The sequence below is a fragment of the Podarcis gaigeae genome (genome assembly GCF_964106915.1).
Source record: "Podarcis gaigeae genome assembly, chromosome: 5".
Lineage (NCBI taxonomy): Eukaryota > Metazoa > Chordata > Lepidosauria > Squamata > Lacertidae > Podarcis > Podarcis gaigeae.
The window spans coordinates 77980436-78000312 of NC_139681.1; the positions used below are offsets into that span (position 1 = coordinate 77980436).

General features: G+C 42.5%; 1 protein-coding gene and 2 long non-coding RNA genes across 37 annotated transcripts in view; 1 reads left to right on the plus strand and 2 right to left on the minus strand.

Moving 5' to 3' along the window:
- The window catches only part of MBNL1 (muscleblind like splicing regulator 1), a 184958-nt gene that overhangs the window by 990 nt on the left and 164091 nt on the right, over positions 1 to 19877 (plus strand). The window lies entirely within an intron of this gene.
- On the minus strand, positions 3 to 3188 carry LOC310845103. The gene is made up of 2 exons (XR_014564458.1): positions 744 to 3188; positions 3 to 226 (listed from the first exon to the last, which is right to left on the minus strand). It is a non-coding gene; the product is annotated as an uncharacterized lncRNA (long non-coding RNA).
- LOC310845179 lies at positions 11079 to 14790 on the minus strand. The gene is made up of 2 exons (XR_014564549.1): positions 13120 to 14790; positions 11079 to 12489 (listed from the first exon to the last, which is right to left on the minus strand). It is a non-coding gene; the product is annotated as an uncharacterized lncRNA (long non-coding RNA).

Consider the following 19877-nt stretch of genomic DNA (forward strand, 5'->3'; position numbering starts at 1 on the left):
AAGAAGAGCGTGTTTTAATTTTATTTTTTAACCCCGCGCCTTTTTCTTCTCCCCCTTCTCTTTCATCATCGCCATCTGGCTTTCGACGATCGCGTTGTCGCCGTCGTGACATGTCGCCGATCCTTCAGGTTCTGGCAGATCGGGGCTAGAGGTGGTGGTAGTGGGGTTTTATTTTATTTTATTTTATTTAAACACCACGCTTTCCAAACAACACACCCGGTGGTGGCTAAAAGAAGGAGAGGAGGGAGGAAGTGAGATGTTAAGAAGTGCAGAGATATTGTTCTACCCCCCCACCCCCTCCACCCCATAGACACTTCAAGGCTTTCCGATCGCGCCTCAGAGATTTTTTTTAATTTTTAATTTAAAAAGGAAGGGAGCAGCGGCTGCAGTTCTGCTTCGAGCAGCCGCTTCCTGCCCGTGCGTGCGCGCCTGTATCGCTCTGCAGGGTCGTGCAGTTTTGCAGTCTTTTACGCACGTAACCAGACACACACACACGGAGAGGGAGAGAGAGAGAGAGACAGGCGCGCGCGCGCGCACGGAAGCCTGGAAACACCGGCTTGAGCAGGTGCATGGAAAAGTCTCCCTCCCAATCACTCCCTGACCTTTCTTCCAAGCTTAAATTACCCCCCTGAACTTGGCTGTGTGCTGCAATGCCCTCTTATTATAGACCGGGCACCGGCTCTCTCTCCTCCTCCTCCACGGGACTTTGACAACCCTCCCATTTCACAGCCCCAGCTACCTACCGCAAGCCATCATTGCCACCAGGTCCAGCAGGGTTTGAGGCTGGTTTCCTTGCAAGGTGTTTCCCCCCCCCCCATCCTGATTTTCGGGAAAGGGTAGTAGACTCACTCGCCCGCCAGCTCACTCTCACTCTCACTTTCCTTTTTGAAAAGTGGGCCAAATGCGTTTGCGGAGAGGTTAATTTCTCGCCTCCTGCACATAAATGGTGGGTGCCATCTCTGGCTGGGCTTCCTTTTATGGAAGGCGCTGTCATTTGGGATCTTGGGGCTTTTGTACAAGTTGGTAGGGCAGGAAACCCCCCTCCCCAAAGGGTGGGGAAGTTTTGTTTTGCTTTTATAAAATAAACAACACAAATTTCCCCAGCGCTCAACTGTACGTGGCACATAGTAACTGAAGTTTGATATATGCATGTTTGCCTTTATAAGGAATGAAATAGCATTTTAAAACCCCATCCTATTGATTATATTTTAAACCCAGAAGTGTCTGTGAGAGAGACAGAGAGATCAGATTGTGTGTCCTTTAATGGGCAGGAATTTGTTAATAGCACTGCATCATGAGAAAACATTATGATTCAGGTTTCTCTAGGGGGATGTTAACTGTGGTGCAGTGTACAGTCTTGTATCCAAAGTAGTTAACTGGCACAGGTAGGCAGAAAGAGCCAGTTCACTCCCTGGTAGATACAGAGCTTCTTAAATGCTAAAAGTGAATTGTTGGCAGACATGGGTTATTCCTAAAGTGATCAAAACTCTTAAGGGATTTTTTTTTTTTTTAGAGAGAGAGAGAATCTGTGTGGGTCTATCTATAGCTGTGCCATCTTAATTATAATTAATTAACTTTGTATACCTCCCTTCATCCAAAGGTCAGAGGGCAGTTCACAAGATAAATAATACATACTCATCTTGAGAATATATACATTATATATAATGTAATACTGAGTCTGTATAGTCTATATTAGGAGAACATTAGTTTGCAGGTTTTTAGGCCTCTTCATCGGGCTTTCTGTATTCAACTTGTGTGGTTATATATACTGACTTTACAAATGTTTACGTGTTTTGAGTTATCAGTCTTTTAGATAGAGCTTGACTGTTCAGTTAGGAATATGATTCAAAGTCTCCAAGATACTCCTATTTCCTCTGGTGCTTGGCTGCGTATTGCAATTTTTTAAGCAGTACATCGCCAGGCAGGGCAAAGGAGAGCTAGCTGTCAGTTCGCAAGGATTTTCACAACAGCTGAAAACCTTTTGATGTGGACGAAAAGTCATGTGGTCAATCATCTGAACATGCCCTAAAGTCAGAAAGTGAAAACAGCCAGTATAATCGGTTAATTGTTGCAGTAGGGAAGATATGAATTCAGAGTTAGAAGCGTGTGGGGGGAGGGAATGGTGTTGCTTAAGGAATTTTCAGTGGCCTGTAAGTAAAGGAGACTGAGCAATCCTGTTGCAAAATCTTACAACTGCCCCACCATGACTAAAGAGAACTTCAGGGAGTCTCATCCGAGCTCATACACCTGGGCAGCAGTGTCTGGAAATTACTTTGGGAAATACAGTTACAACTGCTCACATAGGGTGTTTTGGAATAAACACAGTGTCTTTGCGAGCGGATCTGATTTTGGAGGCATTTTGTTCCTTATGTTTATTTAAGCCTTGGTCCTATACCTTACTTACCCAGGAGTAAGTGCCATTGAACTTGGTGGGGCTTGCCTGTGAGTAGACATTTTAATAGGAGTAATTTGTCTACTCCAACTACAATAAACACATACCAAGGCTGTTGTCTTTTCTGGGAATAAGCCCTATTGATTTACTTTTGAATAGACACCTATCCAGTTGTGCTGTGAGATTTCATAAATAGCAGAATAGTTAATACTGCTGCAGAAATTGGTACCGCTCTTTCACTTGCTAAGCATTTATGGCAAAAGGACTGATCAGGCTACCTAAGTAGCTGATAATGACTTGCAGGCGTGCTGTTTCAAGGAAATGTGGCAAAATGTGTAGGGAATGATCATAAAATTTTGATATAGGTCAAAGGTGAGAGAATAAAAGGTGGGTGGAGGAAGAGGGGGAAAGTGATAAAAGGACCGTGCACATTAATTATAGGTAGAAGATAAGCTGCGTGCTCTTCCTTTATTGTATCCGCATAAGAGGGTGCTTTTGTTGAAAAGCTGATTAAATTCTAGCCCTCTTCAAAAGCAGTGATAACAATTCAATATTGGCCTAATTTAGATATCTGGAGTGCTTTGTGGGCTTCTCTGATTCTTCCTTCCTTCCTTCTCCTCTGCCACCCCTGGCTTCTCATTTGCTTTCCCTTCTTCCCTTTTTTTGGTTAGCGATAAGGAGTTATAGTTTGCTGAAACATAGATTAACTATAGCAGGGGTGTGGAACCTGTGGCCTTCCCGATCTTGTGGGATGCCCAGCTCCCACCAGCCTCAAACAGCATGGCCAGTTGTTAGGGATGAAGCAACATCTGGAATGCTGTCATCCCTGAACTTTGGCTCCTGGTCCTAGTTGACTTTCAAATCAGAATTTGAAACTGGGTTCCTGATCCTTGTTTTGAGGTGGTTGTGGGGAACGACCTTGTGCAGTGGTAACCATAGGTAGCGTAGTTCAAATGTTGTGGTAGCTAGGAAAGGAGGGATTCATGTAGGAAGAGGAAGAAGGGCAATGGTGGAGCCTTGAAGCCCATCTCCCCCAACCATGGTTGAGCAATCAGCCCAAGGTGGTGACTGAACTAGACAATTGTCTCAAGGCCCAATTCAGAAGGGGAGTTTAATGGAAGTTTTTTTTTAATATATATATAAAATGAATAAATATGTGGATGAGTGTGCTTATTTTTTTGTTCTTATGGTACCTCAAGATTTCGGAACACCTCATTGCAGCTCCGTGGCTAGAGTTTACAGAAGGCAGTCCTGTGTTTGAAGAAGCCGTCTACTTGACAGGCTGTCTGGTGCAAGCTCAGCTTAAAGGTGACAGAGGAGAAGAAGAGTGGCATTGACGTTGGCCATCAGGAGTCAGCAAGACAGATCAGGCACACAGGATACCAGATCATAGCCTTTCTGAAGACATCTGAAGGCAGCCCTCTTTAGGGAAGCTTTTAATGTTTGGTGGACTATTGTATTTTAATGTTTTGTTGGAAGCTGCCCAACAAAACATTAGATAGATAATGCTGGATAGATAGAGGCTTTGGGCCTTGTTTGTTGCGCGGGTTGCGAATTGTGTTTGCATGAGGGATGGAGCGATGCGATCCCTAAGTTTACAGGGCAATATATAAGTTCAATCAATCAATCAATCAATCAGTAATGATATATACAGGTAGAACTGCCTAGTTCTATTGAGCATGTTTAGGATTATAGCAGTATAGGGCTCTGTATATTTGAAAAGTATTTCTTGGCTTCTATGAGGCACAGAGTTTAAGGCCAGGATCCTTAGAGCTGTGTCAAGAACGTACAGAAGTTTGAACATACCCACTGGAATTTTTTAATGCCGCCACCCTTTGAACAGCAGACTCGGCTGACTCCATAAGGCCATATCGCAAACAGGTTTTAAAAAGCATCTTTTTGCTTCAAAAGCCATTTCCCATGTGGTGGCTGTTTGAGGAGCTCAAAATGCTCACAGGCCCCTTTGGGTTGCAGAACTAGGTTGTGTAATCCTTCATATCTTGGCACTTTATAGCTGTGTTTGAAACTCTCATATATATATATGTTTGCCAAATGGCATCTGAATCCTAGATTATGGTTGCTACAACAGAATGTCTAGGTGACTTTTGCAGTTGGAATTTTATTTTATTTTATTATTATTAATTTAATTTCTGTACCACTTTATATTTTAAAGAAAAAATCTCCACATGGTTCGCAACACATTAAAACATCAAATAAAACAACCCAGAATAAAACAAATTCAACCTTCAAGGAAAATATTTCAGACCCTTCTCTAAGTGACATTTTGCTTTCTCCATATTTATTTACCTACTTCATTCATATAGCTACCCCATAGAAGAGGTACTCCAGGAAGATGGTCTGGTGCAGTGGTTAGAGTGTCGGACTAGGACCTGGGAGATTGGGGTTCAAATCAGGAAGTTAACTGGGTGACCTTGGGCCAGTCACAGCCTCTTGACAGAGTTGTCGTTGGGATTAACTGCGGAGTGGGGTGGTGAACCACGTCCTCCTTAGAGGAAAAGTTGGGAAATAAATGCAATAAATAAGCTCTTCTGCTTACCTGCTTAAGAAACTTGGAGGGGCAAGCCAGATGGAGATGTCAGTTGCCAACCTAGCATCCAGAGATCTCCATGTGATCATAATTATACCCGCGCCAGTAGCAAAACGTGCCTGGCTCCTGGCTAATTTCTAACACTGACTTCAAGGTGGCACACATGGTACTTCTTCTTCCACTATCCAAGCCCTGTGAAGTGGGTTGTTTGAAATACTTTTCTTCCCACTTGTTGTCCCCAAGGAGATCAGCCCATCATGACCTAAAAACAACAGCAGCAGCAGCAGCAACAACAATAATAATAATAGAAAAATGAGCAAGCATTGAGTGACATCCAAGGTTGGCGCACGATTGGCTCAAGGTCACCCAGTGAACTTCATGGCAGAGAAGCAATTTAAGCCCTAGTCTTGCACTCTAGTTTGGTCTTCCCCAACTTAGTCTCCTCCAGATGTTTTGGACTGCAACTCTTATCAGCCCCAGCCAGCATGGCCCATAGTCAGGGGTGATAGGAATTGATGTCCAGGAACATGGCGGGGGGAGGTTGAGAGATGCTGCTCTAGATTCTGCATGCATTTAGCTATATGGATTATGGGTGTGTTGGTTCCCTGTTCTATTGCTTTTGAACTTGGGGGGAGGGAGATATATGTCGGTGGCGCTGTTTCTTCGTTTTATCATTTATTGTGTAATCCATCCTAAAAATATGCATACTGAGGGATACTTTGGTTTTATAAAATAAAATAAAAATAAGGTTTGCCGATCAGGTTTGCAAATGCTTACACAAACGCTACAGCTACATTTTCACACTGTGAAACAGGTTTGTGCATTTGTTTAGACCGGGTGTGAAACCTTGGCTTTCAGAGAATCCCACCTGCTGCGTGCTGCAATCTGTTTTGCAGCTATCCTAGGTTTGAAGTATCATTTCTCACATTGTGTTATCCAGTGGGCTCCGTGACCCTTTTTTTATTCATTGCGCTTTCAGGTTGCCTCATCATAAAAAAAGTTTCCAGGGCATTCTTGCAATAGAACATGTGGGAAACAAGTATGCTTTCAAGCATGCTAGGTTTGTGAAGTTTCTCATGTGCTGAAACCCTTTGGGCAGCTCTTCCTTCCACAGTAATGTGGATGTCTCAACCCGCTTCCAAGGGTTAGACGTTTGATACTGTGTACAGGTGAAGCTCGGAAAATTAGAATATTGTGGAAAAGTTCATTTATTTCACTAATTCAACTTAAAAGGTGAAGCTAATATACTTAATGAAGCACAGTAGACCAACACCAGCTGATGACATGGCTCCCCAAATCTCTTTTCTGATGAAAGAAGCTTTTGCATCTCATTTGGAAACCAAGGACCCAGAGTCTGGAGGAAGAATGGGGAGGCACACAATGCCAGATGCTTGACGTCCAGTGTGAAGTTTCCACAGTCTGTGTTGATTTGGGGAGCCATGTCATCAGCTGGTGTTGGTCCATTGTGCTTCATTAAGTCCAGGGTCAACGCAGCTGTCTACCAGGAGATTTTGGAGCACTTCATGCTTCCTTCCACAGACGAGCTTTATGGGGATGCTGACTTCATTTCCCAGCAGGACTTTGGCACCTGCCCACACTGCCAAAAGTACCGAAACCTGGTTCAGTGCCCATGAGATTACTGTGCTTGATTGGCCAGCAAACTTGCATGACCTGAACCCCATAGACAATCTATGGGGCATTGCCAAGAGACAGATGAGAGACATGAGACTGAGCAATGCAGAAGAGCTGAAGGATGCCATTGAAGCATCCTGGTCTTCCATAACACCTCAGCAGTGCCACAGGCTGATAGCATCCATGCCATGCCGCATTGAGGCAGTAATTGATGCAAAAGGGGTCCAAACCAAGTACTGAGTACATATGCATGCTTCTACTTCTCAGAGGTCCAATATTGCTCTATTTGCAGTCCTTGTTTTGCTGATTTCATTTAATATTCTAATTTTCTGAGATTGTTAATTTGGGGTTTTCATTAGCTGTACTCCATGATCATCACAATTATAACAAATAAAGGCTTGACATACCTCACTTTGCATGTCATGAGTCTGTCTCATATATTAGTTTCACCTTTTAAGTCGAATTACTGGAATAAATGAACTTTTCCACGATATTCTAATTTTCCGAGTTTCACCTGTATATAGCCGAGCTAAGTGACATTGCCGCTGTGGTATGGATGTACTCCCATCCTCTTCAGCGAGAAAGGGTTCATCAGATCAGTCGGTAGAGCATGAGACTCTTCATCTCAGGGTCGTGGGTTCAAGACACACGTTGGGCAAAAGATTATTGCATTGCAAGGGGTGAGATTAGATTAACTTTGTGGTCCGTTCCAACTCTACAGTTCTGTGATTCTATTGCACAGTGTTAATTGGGCTTTCAGCGACATGGGTCGATCTTCATTTCATATGGCACAAATCTCAGCCTCATTTTTGTGCATAAGAAAGGCTACCCGACTTAGTGAAATCCTATTATTGATGATAATACTAATTATTAGATTTTTAAAGAAATAAAATACTGCACAAGACCAGTTTCACACACAAACACATTCAAACACACACTTGTTCTTACCCAGCCTCCACCAGCAGGTCCCAGGGAGGGTTGCAACATTTTATAATGCAGTATTAAAAAGAGTTAAAGCAAATTACAGTCGCAGGAATCATGCTATTATATAAAATATTAGTCACCTATAATCCAAAAATAACATAATAGAGTATCTGCAATGAGAAGGATGTCCCATTGAGTTCATTGAGACTTAACTCCCATGTAAATTGCTATTACGACTGCAGCCTTAGGTAGCATTCCTACAGCAAGGATCCTGTTGGGATGAGTGGATTAGGATCCAGTGGATTTCCCGGCACAGCTGAGCTACATTGGCTTAACTCCTGCACCTTCAGCTCAGCCAGACATAGAATCAAAAAATGCCAGCATATCTCCTCCCTCGCAGCTGAGCTTGGTGGATGTTGAGTGTAGCTTTATGCTGGTTTAATTGGCACTGGCTTGCTCTAAGGCAGCTTCTTGTGTATAGGATTTCTCCTTCAATGACGGAGCGACTTTTGAATTTTTTGCAAATTGGCTTTGGACAGTTTTGTTATTGATGATGTTTGTGGATGGGCATGGGAGAAGCAGCTCATAGCCTATGCACAGGAATGTGATCTGGTGGTCTAAGAAACTCAAAAGCAATGGCATCCCCTTATTTCTGGAACTGATTGTTTACTTCTAGTTATGGCCTGAATAAGTGGACTGGGAGGGGATGGGAAAGCCCCATTAGGGGTGTGCAAATATTGCAGGACTGTCCAAATTACTAGGACCTGTGTTGTTTTGCTCTTCAGTACGTGGGCATTTTGTGAAGCAGCATTAACTAATAACAGCCTTACTGTGGCTACTATTTTGGGTTTCTGAGAGCAGACTTGATTTATGGATTGAAACTCAGTTTATATGGATTGAAATATGAGCTGCTCAGAAGGGATGCATTATTGGACAGAGCAGACTGTGGCTAAAAGGAGACTTGCAAAGAAAAGCTGCATTGCTTTCTTCTCTGGTGTATGACATTAGCCGCCATTACATCAGCTGCCTGTGTAAATATACCTCTGGATTTCTGTTTTTTTATATGCTCAGATGTAAAAGCTTCTGTTGTGAAATTTAGTGGAGAGGTAGCAGGAAAATGTAGCAAATAACCCCTGTGATTAGGTAGACAGGCCTTAACGCCTCCTGATGACTAGAATAGCTAGTTCATTTCTCCACCACTATCATCCTCCTGAGAAGAAATAGAAGGTGAAAAAATGGAATAAAAATACATTTTAGGTTAAAAGTTGTTGCCACCATAAGTATTTGTTTTCCAGAGCTTATCTTATATGTACTTTTTTTCTTGTGTGTCAAAATCAAAATCTTATGGTATTTACATTAAATTAAAAACTATGTTTTCCAAAGATCATTATTACATAGGAGTCAAGTTTTGCTCTGGAAAATATCTTTGGTGATTTGTGCTGCTGGACGTTGTCCCTTAAAACTGTGTCATATCATTTGCATACAATTGGTCACCGTTCAGCTGGTGCAGTCTAACTTGAATGATTCCTCATTTCCTTTCATCAATTCTGCCCTGCAGCTGAGATGCAGGAGATGACTTGCATATTCTCACCTTTACCCACTGAGTTAGAAACCTTATTTTTGTAACAATTAAATAATTTGGCAAACTCGGGCGGTTTCCTTGTGAGAGCCGCAATGAACTGGAATCTGTCTGCTCTTTTATTGCCATTAAGGACATTTGGACTTTGTTCCGCTAGCAACCTGGAACAATATTTCTCCTTCATGTCATGTGGAAGAGCAGAAACCAAGCAAATATCATGTTCACTCTTCGGTTGTGTTTTGAAGTAGCACCAACCATGGTTTAATGTTCAGTGGTCCAAATCTTGGACTTGTGTACTCCTCCCTCCTTAATAAATAAGGCTTAATAAATAAAAACCCATGCTATAGCAGCAACAGTCACGTGGACAGAGAAATCAGTCCATTAAGGTCTCAAGTATTTAAAAAACATGCCCACCTCATTTGTGTGATTCTACTGCCACACTCACTTGCACATGTCTAATAGTGCGGCCACAAAGTTTATAACCATCCAGAGCCAATAATGCCACAGTGCCTGGCTGCATTTCCCCTCCTGGTGTATGACAGACTATTTCATAATCACAGGGGTTGCACCTACTCTGGTGCAGCCATAGAGAAATCTGGGGCTTCTCCTTCCATTTTCGATGAACCCAATGTGTCACTTGAACCCTCAACCTGGTTTAACTGTGGTTAGTCGAAACAAACCAGCTTCGTAAATGATGGCTTGACGTTTTCATGCTTCAAGAAACCGCAGTTAAAGATTAGCCACAAGTTTGTGTGGGTTTGGGCAACACAGCAAGCTGCAGTTAATACAAAATGGAAGTGAAAGGGTTTGAATGCCTCCTAGCAGCTGTTCTGGAGGAAGAGGAGGAGATGGGAGACTGCACATGGCTGAGGCTCCCTGTAGCGCCCTCTCATTACATCTGAATGAGGCCATTACTTTTCGGGGGGGGAGTATCACATCATTTCTTTTATGTCCCCCCCTCTCTCTTTTTTTTAATAAATATTTATTGAAGGTTTTTTTTTTAATAAATTACAATACAAATAAAGAAACAAGATAACACATATCATGACATATTTTCTTAACTTCTTTGGACTCCCTCGCATCTCCCGCTCCTGCGTTCCTAATTTATAAATATCTAACCAGCAATTTATCACCTTATTTCCATTCTTATTATCTAATTTTCCAATGTTGTGTCTCAAATTTTCGATATCATTTATTCAAACCTTAAAAGTTTAAATTTAGTATGTCCCCCCTCTCTGTGTGTATAAACACGGTTTGCCCATCAGCATATCAATTGCCTGTTTCTCGTGCATATCTGTGTAGATGTTATATTGAGTGCTCAAAAATGGATGAATGTTGTTGTTCACACATGAATGCAGGCAATCCCAGACAAATTTTTGCGAATGTCTGACATTTCAGAAACATGCTGGTAGATGCTGGCAGGCACCTAGATGCTGATTGTCAGCATTTGCTTTTCATGTCCCAAAAGTGAGACAATAGTTTCTCCCCAGGCACAGCATAATTCATCTGGGGGTGAGTCTTAATATTTGCACATAAATCCAGTATTCGTCAAATTTTGGACACTCACCGTAAGATACTTTATTCATTTAGAACTTACTTGGTTATGCTAGAGATAAATTGGTAATCGACAAATTCAAGACCCTTTTTGATTTTTTAAAAACCAAGGACCAGGTTACATTTTGCAAGAAGGCTGGACTCAATGTGGTCTCAAAGCAGCCTGAGAATGGATAGCTTCATACTTTCCCAATGGTACTCGTAGTCATATGTTCATCATCTACCATGAACAATGGAATCTGCCACTATATCAGTACACAAACAGCAGTTCTCCATAGTAACCTGACCCTCTTGGGTAAAATATCACGGAGCCCTTTGAGAACATGCAAATTGTCCCCAAACCATGGTTTGTAGTTTGTGGATCATGGTTTGTGGGTTATGTTGCAGTCTCTGAAGACTTTTACTGTCTGTGTTATAGACATTTGCCACAATCTATTTATCTAGGCAAATTTCTTAATATTTTCATTTCTTTTTGTTTCTTGTATTTTTTAAATGTTTTGACTGACAGTGTATATATATCGCTTGCCTCAAAAAAGAGTCTTTTCAGGTTTCAGAATATAATCATTCATTAATTTAGCGTCAGGTTAATTAAAGCAACCTATCTGTAGACTGCACTACTTTAAAAAAAATAAGTGTGCTCTTTTATCTTACTGCAACACATTTTCTGTACTACGTATAAAGACACTTTGTTTCTAGAATTTCAGATTGCCATGTGCCAGAAGTTAAATAGAGTCTTAAGTTTTGTTTGCTTAGCTCACTGAGAATAACAAAGTAATAAGTCACATGCCTTAGATCTGCCATAGATTTGACAAAGTAATATCAACATTTGGACGGTGTCCCTGTCGTTTTCCTGAAAGATAAATAAAATATTATTAAAAATGTACCCTAAGTGCCCTTGTTAATCCTGTGCTGAGTTGACCTCAAAAGAGTTTGATGGAAGTGTAGCTCATTGCTGAGCCTAAGTCTGTATGCACTTCTGCTGGCAATGATGGTCAACAGGTTTTTGTCTCTTGTAAATGTAACTCCCAACTCATCAGCACATTTGCTTAGAGAAATGGGTGTGGAACCTGCATCCCTCCAGATGTGGTTGGAGTCCCAGTGCCATTCAACCTCAGTCAGCATGCCCAGTGGGTAGAGATGATGACAGCTACAGTCCACCAACATCTTGAGAACCACAGACTCACCACTCCCTGGCTAATCCCCATGTGATTTCAGGGGAAAGCCCTTTGTGATTCCACTGATTAACCTGTGCTTAATTTTCCTTTAGAAAATTACAGTTGTTTCATGTTGTGGTAAATATGGAAGAACACAACCAGATGTAAGCCTGAGCTCTTCAGAGAGGTCCTGGTGTTCCTCATCCATTGCTGATATTTAGATACTAACACTGATTGTCATGGGAGTTGTTCTTATTTTACAGTGTTCAATACGGATTGTGTTCGGCATAATTTGTTGCATTTCTTCTGTCTTCCTCCTTTTCTAGAGCTGGGACCTTCCTGCACTTACCAATTTAGTTGCTGTTTCCTTTTATTTCTTGCTTTTCTGAGGGAGGTGGGGATTTTTGGCATGCTGACACACGATGCTGTCATTATTCAGCTAGTATTCCGGAACAGTGTACCAGAAAAAGGCCTTTTCTTCTACTGCAAAAGATCCGCCTTTTGTGAAAGCTCCAGAATGGATCCTCAACATTTTCATTGTGGAGGGGGTTGGGTGGGTGAGCATAGTTTGGGAAACATTTGTTTTCTGCCACTTACCTTTGAATGGTGTGAGCCTCCCAGTTTATGAGCTAGGTTCAGAGGAGAATTATGGCAGATGGAGAGGATGGTACTGAGGCAAAGTACTGCTAATGACAGCAATAATTAGCTGCAGAAAAAAATTCATTGCAATAACCATGTTATCCATAGTTCTTGCAGATATGCAGTTCCTCTTCTAATCTCCTATACTCCCACAAGATTAGAATTCTGGACTATTATGCTTCAATTTCATACACACACACAACATAAATCCCTGTATATTTTATATAAACTAAAACATTCACTATTCTATTATAACATCAACCAAAACTTATTTACACTGTTGAATTTATCTTAACGCCGCCCATGTTTTCAGATGTACACAATTTCCCTCCATATAATCAATAAATATTTTCCAATCTTCCTTAAACGTATGTTTTTCTTGTTCTCTTATTCTATATGTAAGGTCTGCAAGCTGCGCATTTTCCATCAGTTTAAGTTCTTCTTTGGTTGGGGCCTCTCTCGTTTTCCACTTTTGGCTAACAAAACACGAGCCACAGTAGTGGCATACATAAATAGCCTTTTTTGACACCTGGAAATTTCAATCCCCAACAAAAAGGACTCTCTTTTTAAAAAAAAGTACTTTAAAACACATTTTTCAGTTCATTAAAAATTATTTCCCAATACTCTCTTACCCTTTTGCAGGTCCACCACATATGATAGAACATACCCTCAGTCTCATTACATCTCCAACACTTACCTGATTCAGACTTATAAATCTTAGTAAGTCTCATTGGAGTTAGATACAATCTGTGAATCATTTTCAGGTAGTTCTTCTTCAAGGAATAACAAGTTGTAAATTTCATATCACTCTTCCAAAGTTTCCCCCAAAGATGAAAATCTATATTGTGTTCTATATCTATTGCCCAGTGTGTCAACATATTCACAACTCTTAACTGGATGGAGGAACCCAAGGATGTGTATGGAGCATGACAACAACCACAGAACCTCTCTCAATTTGGGCACAACCTGCCATTAGTGTTGAAAAGAAAACCACTCTCTCATAACAGCGACACACGACCAAAGGTGCAGACAGTCAGCATCAAATTCACTCCTAACTACGCCAGAGCAAACAGCAACTATTCCACTATTAAAAGTGGAAAAGCAATGTTTCCTGCTGAATCTCCATTGGAAGAAAGTTCAGCAGGATGCCGCAAACTTTGGATATTACGCGGTGTAATTGCACTGAGTACCCTAGATTTGAAATCGCTGAAAACTAGGTACTTTTCAAGGGTTTGCCTTTTATTTTTCTTAAGGAGAGAGAGAAAAGAATCAAATGACATTTGGTTATGTTTTTAAACACTTAATGCACAGTCACTCAAGCAATAGATGGAAGCAGGTAAAGACAATTAAAAATTTCAAGGTTTGACTTTATACAGAGGGAGAACTTGGTAGAACCATTGTTATCTTCATTCAATAAATATTGGCAAGGAGGAAAATAATATTGTAAGGGCATAATAACATAGGACAGAAAGGGGGAGAGTTATTCCTTTTTTTGTTTACCTTGGCTTTGAGCTGCTCTGACTTGACAAGTTAATGTTTGCATTATCAATGCATCCCATAATTTTTATATCCACTTGTTCTGCAAGGACAGGACGGACTCTTCCCACTCACACCTACTGGGAATGTCAGTAGTGCAGCCGGTAGCAATCTGAAAAAATAATATTCTGTGTGCATACGGAAGATTGTCCAAACTGTTTAATTCAACAAATTGCTTTCTAGATGATCCTTAAGGATACGTCATGTAAAGATGAGATCCACTTACGTTATTGTCACATGCTGACAATATAACATTTTGCTTTCCTCTGTATCCTATCGTTTAGAAGTTGGATTTAATTACCAGTTGCAACGTCTGTCTGATGCAATGCCAGTGGTGATGTTAATGGAGATTATTTAATTATATAATAAAGGGAGGGGTTGCCTGAAGTGCGAAAATGCAGAAGGCCAAGGTTGAGTGCCAAGTGCTTATGGAAGGCATGCAGGGAGGAAATATTTGGGTAGGGAAAGTTTGTACAATGCTAGCTTGGAAGAGCGGCTCACGTGGTTTCATTGCTTCACGATAGGTTCCAGTGTTATGTTTGCACATGTCGCTGAAGAGAAGTCATAATTTCCTTTTTAGCCTGTGGAGAAGTGTCACTGCCAGGCTTGTAAACAGCTAGTGATCTGAGTACCTATGAGTTCATAAGAAGAGCTTGCTGAATCAGACCAGAGGACTCATCTAGTCCAGCATTTTGGTGGTCAACCAGATGTCTGTGGGAAGCAGGACTGGAGCACAGCAGCACCCTCTCATCCTGTGGTTTCTAAAAACTGGCATTCAGATGGATACCACCTCTGACAGTGAAGGTAGAACAAAGCCATCAAGGCTGTGTTCCTCTCCTTCATGATTTTGTCCATTTCTCTTTTAAAGTCATCTTTAACGTGGGTGGCGCTGTGGTCTAAACCACAGAGCCTAGGGCTTGCTGATCAGAAGGTCGGCGGTTCGAATCCCCGCGACAGGGTGAGCTCCCATTGCTCTGTCCCTGCTCCTGCCAACCTAGTAGTTCGAAAGCACAAAAGTACTAGTAGATAAATAGGTTAACGCTCCGGCGGGAAGGTAAACTGCGTTTCCGTGCACTGCTCTGGTTCACCAGAAGCGGCTTAGTCATGCTGGGCACATGACCCAGAAGCTGTACGCCGGCTCCCTTGGCCAGTAAAGTGAGATGAGCGCCACAACCCCAGAGTCCGCAACTGGACCTAAAAGTCAGGGGTCCCTTTACCTAGGTTGATGGCCATCACAGCTCCCTGGAGGTGAGAGTTCCATACTGTAACTAAGCACTGCTGTTTTCATCAGTCCTGAGGCGTCAAACATTCATCTTCATTAGACATCCATGAGTTCCGGTCCTATGAGAGGGGAAGGACGACTTTCCTTCATCAACTTCCTCCAAGCCACATGTAACTTTATAAACGTCACCTTTTGCTCGCCTTTCCTCTAAACCAAAAAGTCCCAAAGGCGGCAACCATTCTTCATAGGGGAGTCACTCCACCCCCTTGTTCATTTTGGTTGCCTTCTGAGCAAGAACTGTTTCTGAGTGATCAGATTGGTAAGAGGTTTTTTTTTTTTTTAATTAACCTTTGGAGCTGCAAATGACTAAAATAGGTTTGCATGGATAGGTAGGCTAGTAATTTTGATATTCTTGTTTGCAAGGCTGGAAGTATCTGTAAAGGTAAAGGTACCCCTGACCATTAGGTCCAGTTGTGGCCGACTCTGGGGTTGCGGCGCTTATCTTGCTTTATTGGCCGAGGGAGCCGGCGTACAGCCTCCAGGCCTTGTGGCCAGCATGACTAAGCCTCTTCTGGCGAACCAGAGCAGTGCACGGAAACGCCGTTTACCTTCCCACCAGAGCAGTACCTATTTATCTACTTGCACTTTGAGGTGCGTTCGAACTGCTAGGTTGGCAGGAGCTGGGACCGAGCAACGGGAGCTCACCCCGTTGTGGGGATTCGAACCGCCGACCTTCTGATTGGCAAGTCCTAGGCTCTGTGGTTTAACCCACAGCGCCACCCGCGTCCCTGGAAGTATCTGTACTGAGCCTAAAGCGCCTATTGAAAGAGAGCCATAAACCAGGAGGCAGTGAGGAGATACTACTGCAGCCCGGCAAAGTCTCAGCTTAAACATCCACAGTGTACATTGAAAGCATTCATAGGAACATAGGAAGCTGCCTTAAATGGAGTTAGACCATTGGTTCATCTGGCTCAGGATTCCCCACACTCACTGATTGCAACTCTCCAGGATTTCAGGCACACCTGGAGACACCAGGGATCGAACCCGAGACCTTCTGTGTGCAAGGCAGATGCTCTACCACTGAGCTATGGACCTTCCCCAGAGACTCTTGAGAACTGTAGTTTGTTAAGGGTGCTGGGAATTCTAGCTCTGCGAGGGGCCTCCTAACAGCTCCCAGGACCCTTCATGAACCACAGGTCCCCAGAGTTCTCAGGCGGAGGCCATGGCTGTTAAAGGGGTGTACAAGTGCTTTAAACGTTTGATGTGGAGGTGAGCAATGTGTGCTGATGATGCAAAGATTTATCTTGTCGTGCTGGAGCAGCTCAAGCCCCAAGCAGACCAGGGGGATTCATCAGGCAGCTCAGGTAGGTGATGTCCCTGCAGAACCTAGAGACATTTTACTCCGCAGTGGGCACATCACATCAAGTAACATCACAGATGCTTGTGGGAATCAGTCATAGCTCTAGCAGGTTTGGGCATGGTCTCACAATTGCTTTGCAAAATAGAAGCGGGCAAAGAGAACATTCAAGAAAGTGTTCCTATCTGGGGTTGTTTGACCAAGAAGAGGAAAAACTGCAGTACCTTGGTTTCTGTGCACTCCTTTGGAGCTTGGCTTAAAAATAAACCCATTTTGTGTTAGGTGTGGAAGGGAAGCCTTGCTTTCATAAGGGAAATAATTTACGTAGGAACTGCAGCACTTGATTTTCTATTAAATGTGAACACTTTTGTGAAGATAGAAGAACATGCTAAGAGCATTGAATAACTCGGCTATAAATAGCTTCTCCTTTTAGTATAACAATAGATATGCCTTTGCTGCGTAAAGTGAGGAGGCAAGTGACGCCTACAAGCTCAGATCTGGAAGAAAATCTAGTTCTTTCTCTTAATAAAACTGCTGCAGGAGAAGGAAAAGTTATTTGAATTAATTGCATCTGGGTGCTTCATAGGTTGTGTATTGTTTTCCAGGGGAGATGCTGCAGAATATCAGAAGCCTGGTGACTCAGGCAGACTTTCTGGGGAAAAAGAATGCTATTTTTGAAGCAACCGTACCTGGGTTTGCTGTAAAAAGTCTACTTTTCTTGTTTAATATTACTTAACTAAATAACTCTTACAACAACCCTGTAGAGCAAGCCATCATTATTATCCAATAGGTACAAGAGTGGCGAGGTGCAGCTGAGTGTCTTCGTGCCTCAGTTATTAGGCTACAAGGTGTACTGGCAACTGTGGCTTTTTGGCCTGGTTCACATGTAACAAGAAACCACAGTTCCCTACCGTGTGGAAGAGCTGCAGCAAATCTTGGGCTCACGTTCCTCTCTCCACTCTTGTGGTATCCCATTGCATGTTACCTTGGATAACTGTGGTTGGTTTATACCATGGTTAGAGAGAACAAGCCAGGATCTGGAACTATGGTTTATTCCTAGTGTAATTTCATTAACTGGAATTTAAATCAGTTCTCCCCAACTGGGTGCCCCCATATGTTTTTGGATTAAAACTCCAAGCTGCTTCGGTCAGCATAGGCCAGTGGTGGCTAAACTTGGCCCTCCAGCTGTTTTGGGACTACAATTCCCATCATCCCTGACCACTGGTCCTGTTAGCTAGGGATGATGGGAGTTGTAGTCCAAAAACAGCTGGAGGGACAAGTTTGGCCACCACTGGCATAGGCAGTGGTCAGGGCTAATGCAGCTGTAGTCCAGAACATATGGAGGGGGAAGGCTGGTTAAAAAGCAACCAACCAACCACAGCTTCTTGTGTTTGGGCTTCTCCAATGGTAGACTGGGGAAGGGTGAATCCAAGCTTTATTGCAGCACATGAAACCAAATTCCGCTTATATCTGAACTAGTCAGATGCTGCTCACTAATGTTCTCTAACTCAGTGTTGTGGCATGACTGTGACGCTGACTAGTTCATGCTTGTCTACATAGTGCTTTCTTGTTCCTGGATCAAAAAATTACCAAATTGTCCTCCTGCTGCTAGTGAACTCCGAGCGTTATAGAATCGCAGGAGGGGAAATACTCCACATTGAGCTCTGGAAAGTCATCTCCCAGCTACGCACTGTTAAGTACAGGATTAACCTCACATAAGTGGTCCCAGGACAGCAGATCTCTGAAATGTACCTTTCCTCACATATGCGATTTGTGCTATTAACTTATTGTGAATGTGCAATTGGGTTTTCTGAATGCAGCGTTTAGATAAATTGCCATTGCTGTGTTCTACATTCCATAATGGTAAATGTAAATTATACATCTGCAAATGTTGCCTTTGTAATATATATGAAAGACGTGCCACCTTTACCCACTTCTGATTCAGGTCCTTGGGGCCTTTTGTTAATTTACATTTAGGTTTTAAAGCAATTTTATACTTGACTCATCTTTCCACGGCCCTTTCCTTCCGTATGGGTTGTTAAATATTTATTGTTTCAGCCAATAAAGCTATAACACCACCCAGCAGGTATTACACGAGGGGAGAGCGGAATCGTATGTGTTAGAGCGACTCATATGTGCTTTCAGAAGGAAGAGTTATACATTTTCCATAAAGCTTTAAGGATCAGCTTCCTTGCCTGCTACTTTAATCCGGTTCCAGTGGAAATCAGCATATTCCAACAAACTTTGGCCTGGCTTTGTGTGAATAACTGTGTCATTAAACCTATCGTCAAAAGCTTCCTATCATCATAGTCTCATTGTAAGCCTTTCACAAATAAAGATTACAGCCTTCCTGAGTATATCTTCATGGGTTTTGTTGGGTCTATAAATGGCTAATAAGCCTGATCCTTGTCCAAAATGTCCTCCTACAAATTGGGTGCATGATAGCGGAATTACAGGATAAGTCAGGTCATCCTCTACAAAAATTCCATTGCGAGCCCTTGCAGATTTGCATCATATCCTTAGCTCCACACATCTCAGCTTCATCCTAGACAGTTTGCTTTCCTAATGTTTTCTCATTTGTCTGCTTTACCAAGATCTGAAAAAAGGGAAACCTTCCTGATGATCTAATGTTGTGCAGGCAGATAGAGTGTTCTGTTCCCTGTCTCCCTATATAGTCCCCAGTATATCCCCCAAAGCCTTTTCAGAGGTTTGGGAACGGGCTATCTCACATCATCCAGAACTACAATGGGACTAAGGGATGGACTTTGTACTCCACCGGTGCAACATTTTCCCACTGGTTTTCCCAGTGGTTCTCCCATCCCACTGCAGGCCTGAATGACATAGTTCAGGATATTTGGTAGGGACCACAAAGCCACTGGGGAGGTTTTTACAGTGGAACCTCGGTTGTCGAACATAATCCGTTCCGGAAGACCGTTTGACTTCCGAAATGTTCAGCTACCGAGGCACAATGGGCATTCGGCAGTTTCAATACAGAAAAGTGCCTCGGAAGCCGTTCGACTTCCAAGGCATGTTCGAAAGCGGAAGCATTCATTTCTGGGTTTTAGGCGTTCGGGTTCCGAATCGTTCAGCTTCCGAGACGCTCGAAAACCGAGGTTCCACTGTATTACATTTCTTTGGGAGATGGTGCAATTGCCTGGCAAGAGCAAGGAGTATTTTATCTGTGACTGGCCATAATATGGCAGGGATTAGGATTAGAAGGTGGTTCCCTCCCAGGGTTATATCCAATTATGTGATACTCCAAGTAGACTCATTGAAATTATTGGCCATGATTAACTTAAGTCCATTTATTTCAGTAGGGGTAAGTATTACTTGGGACGCA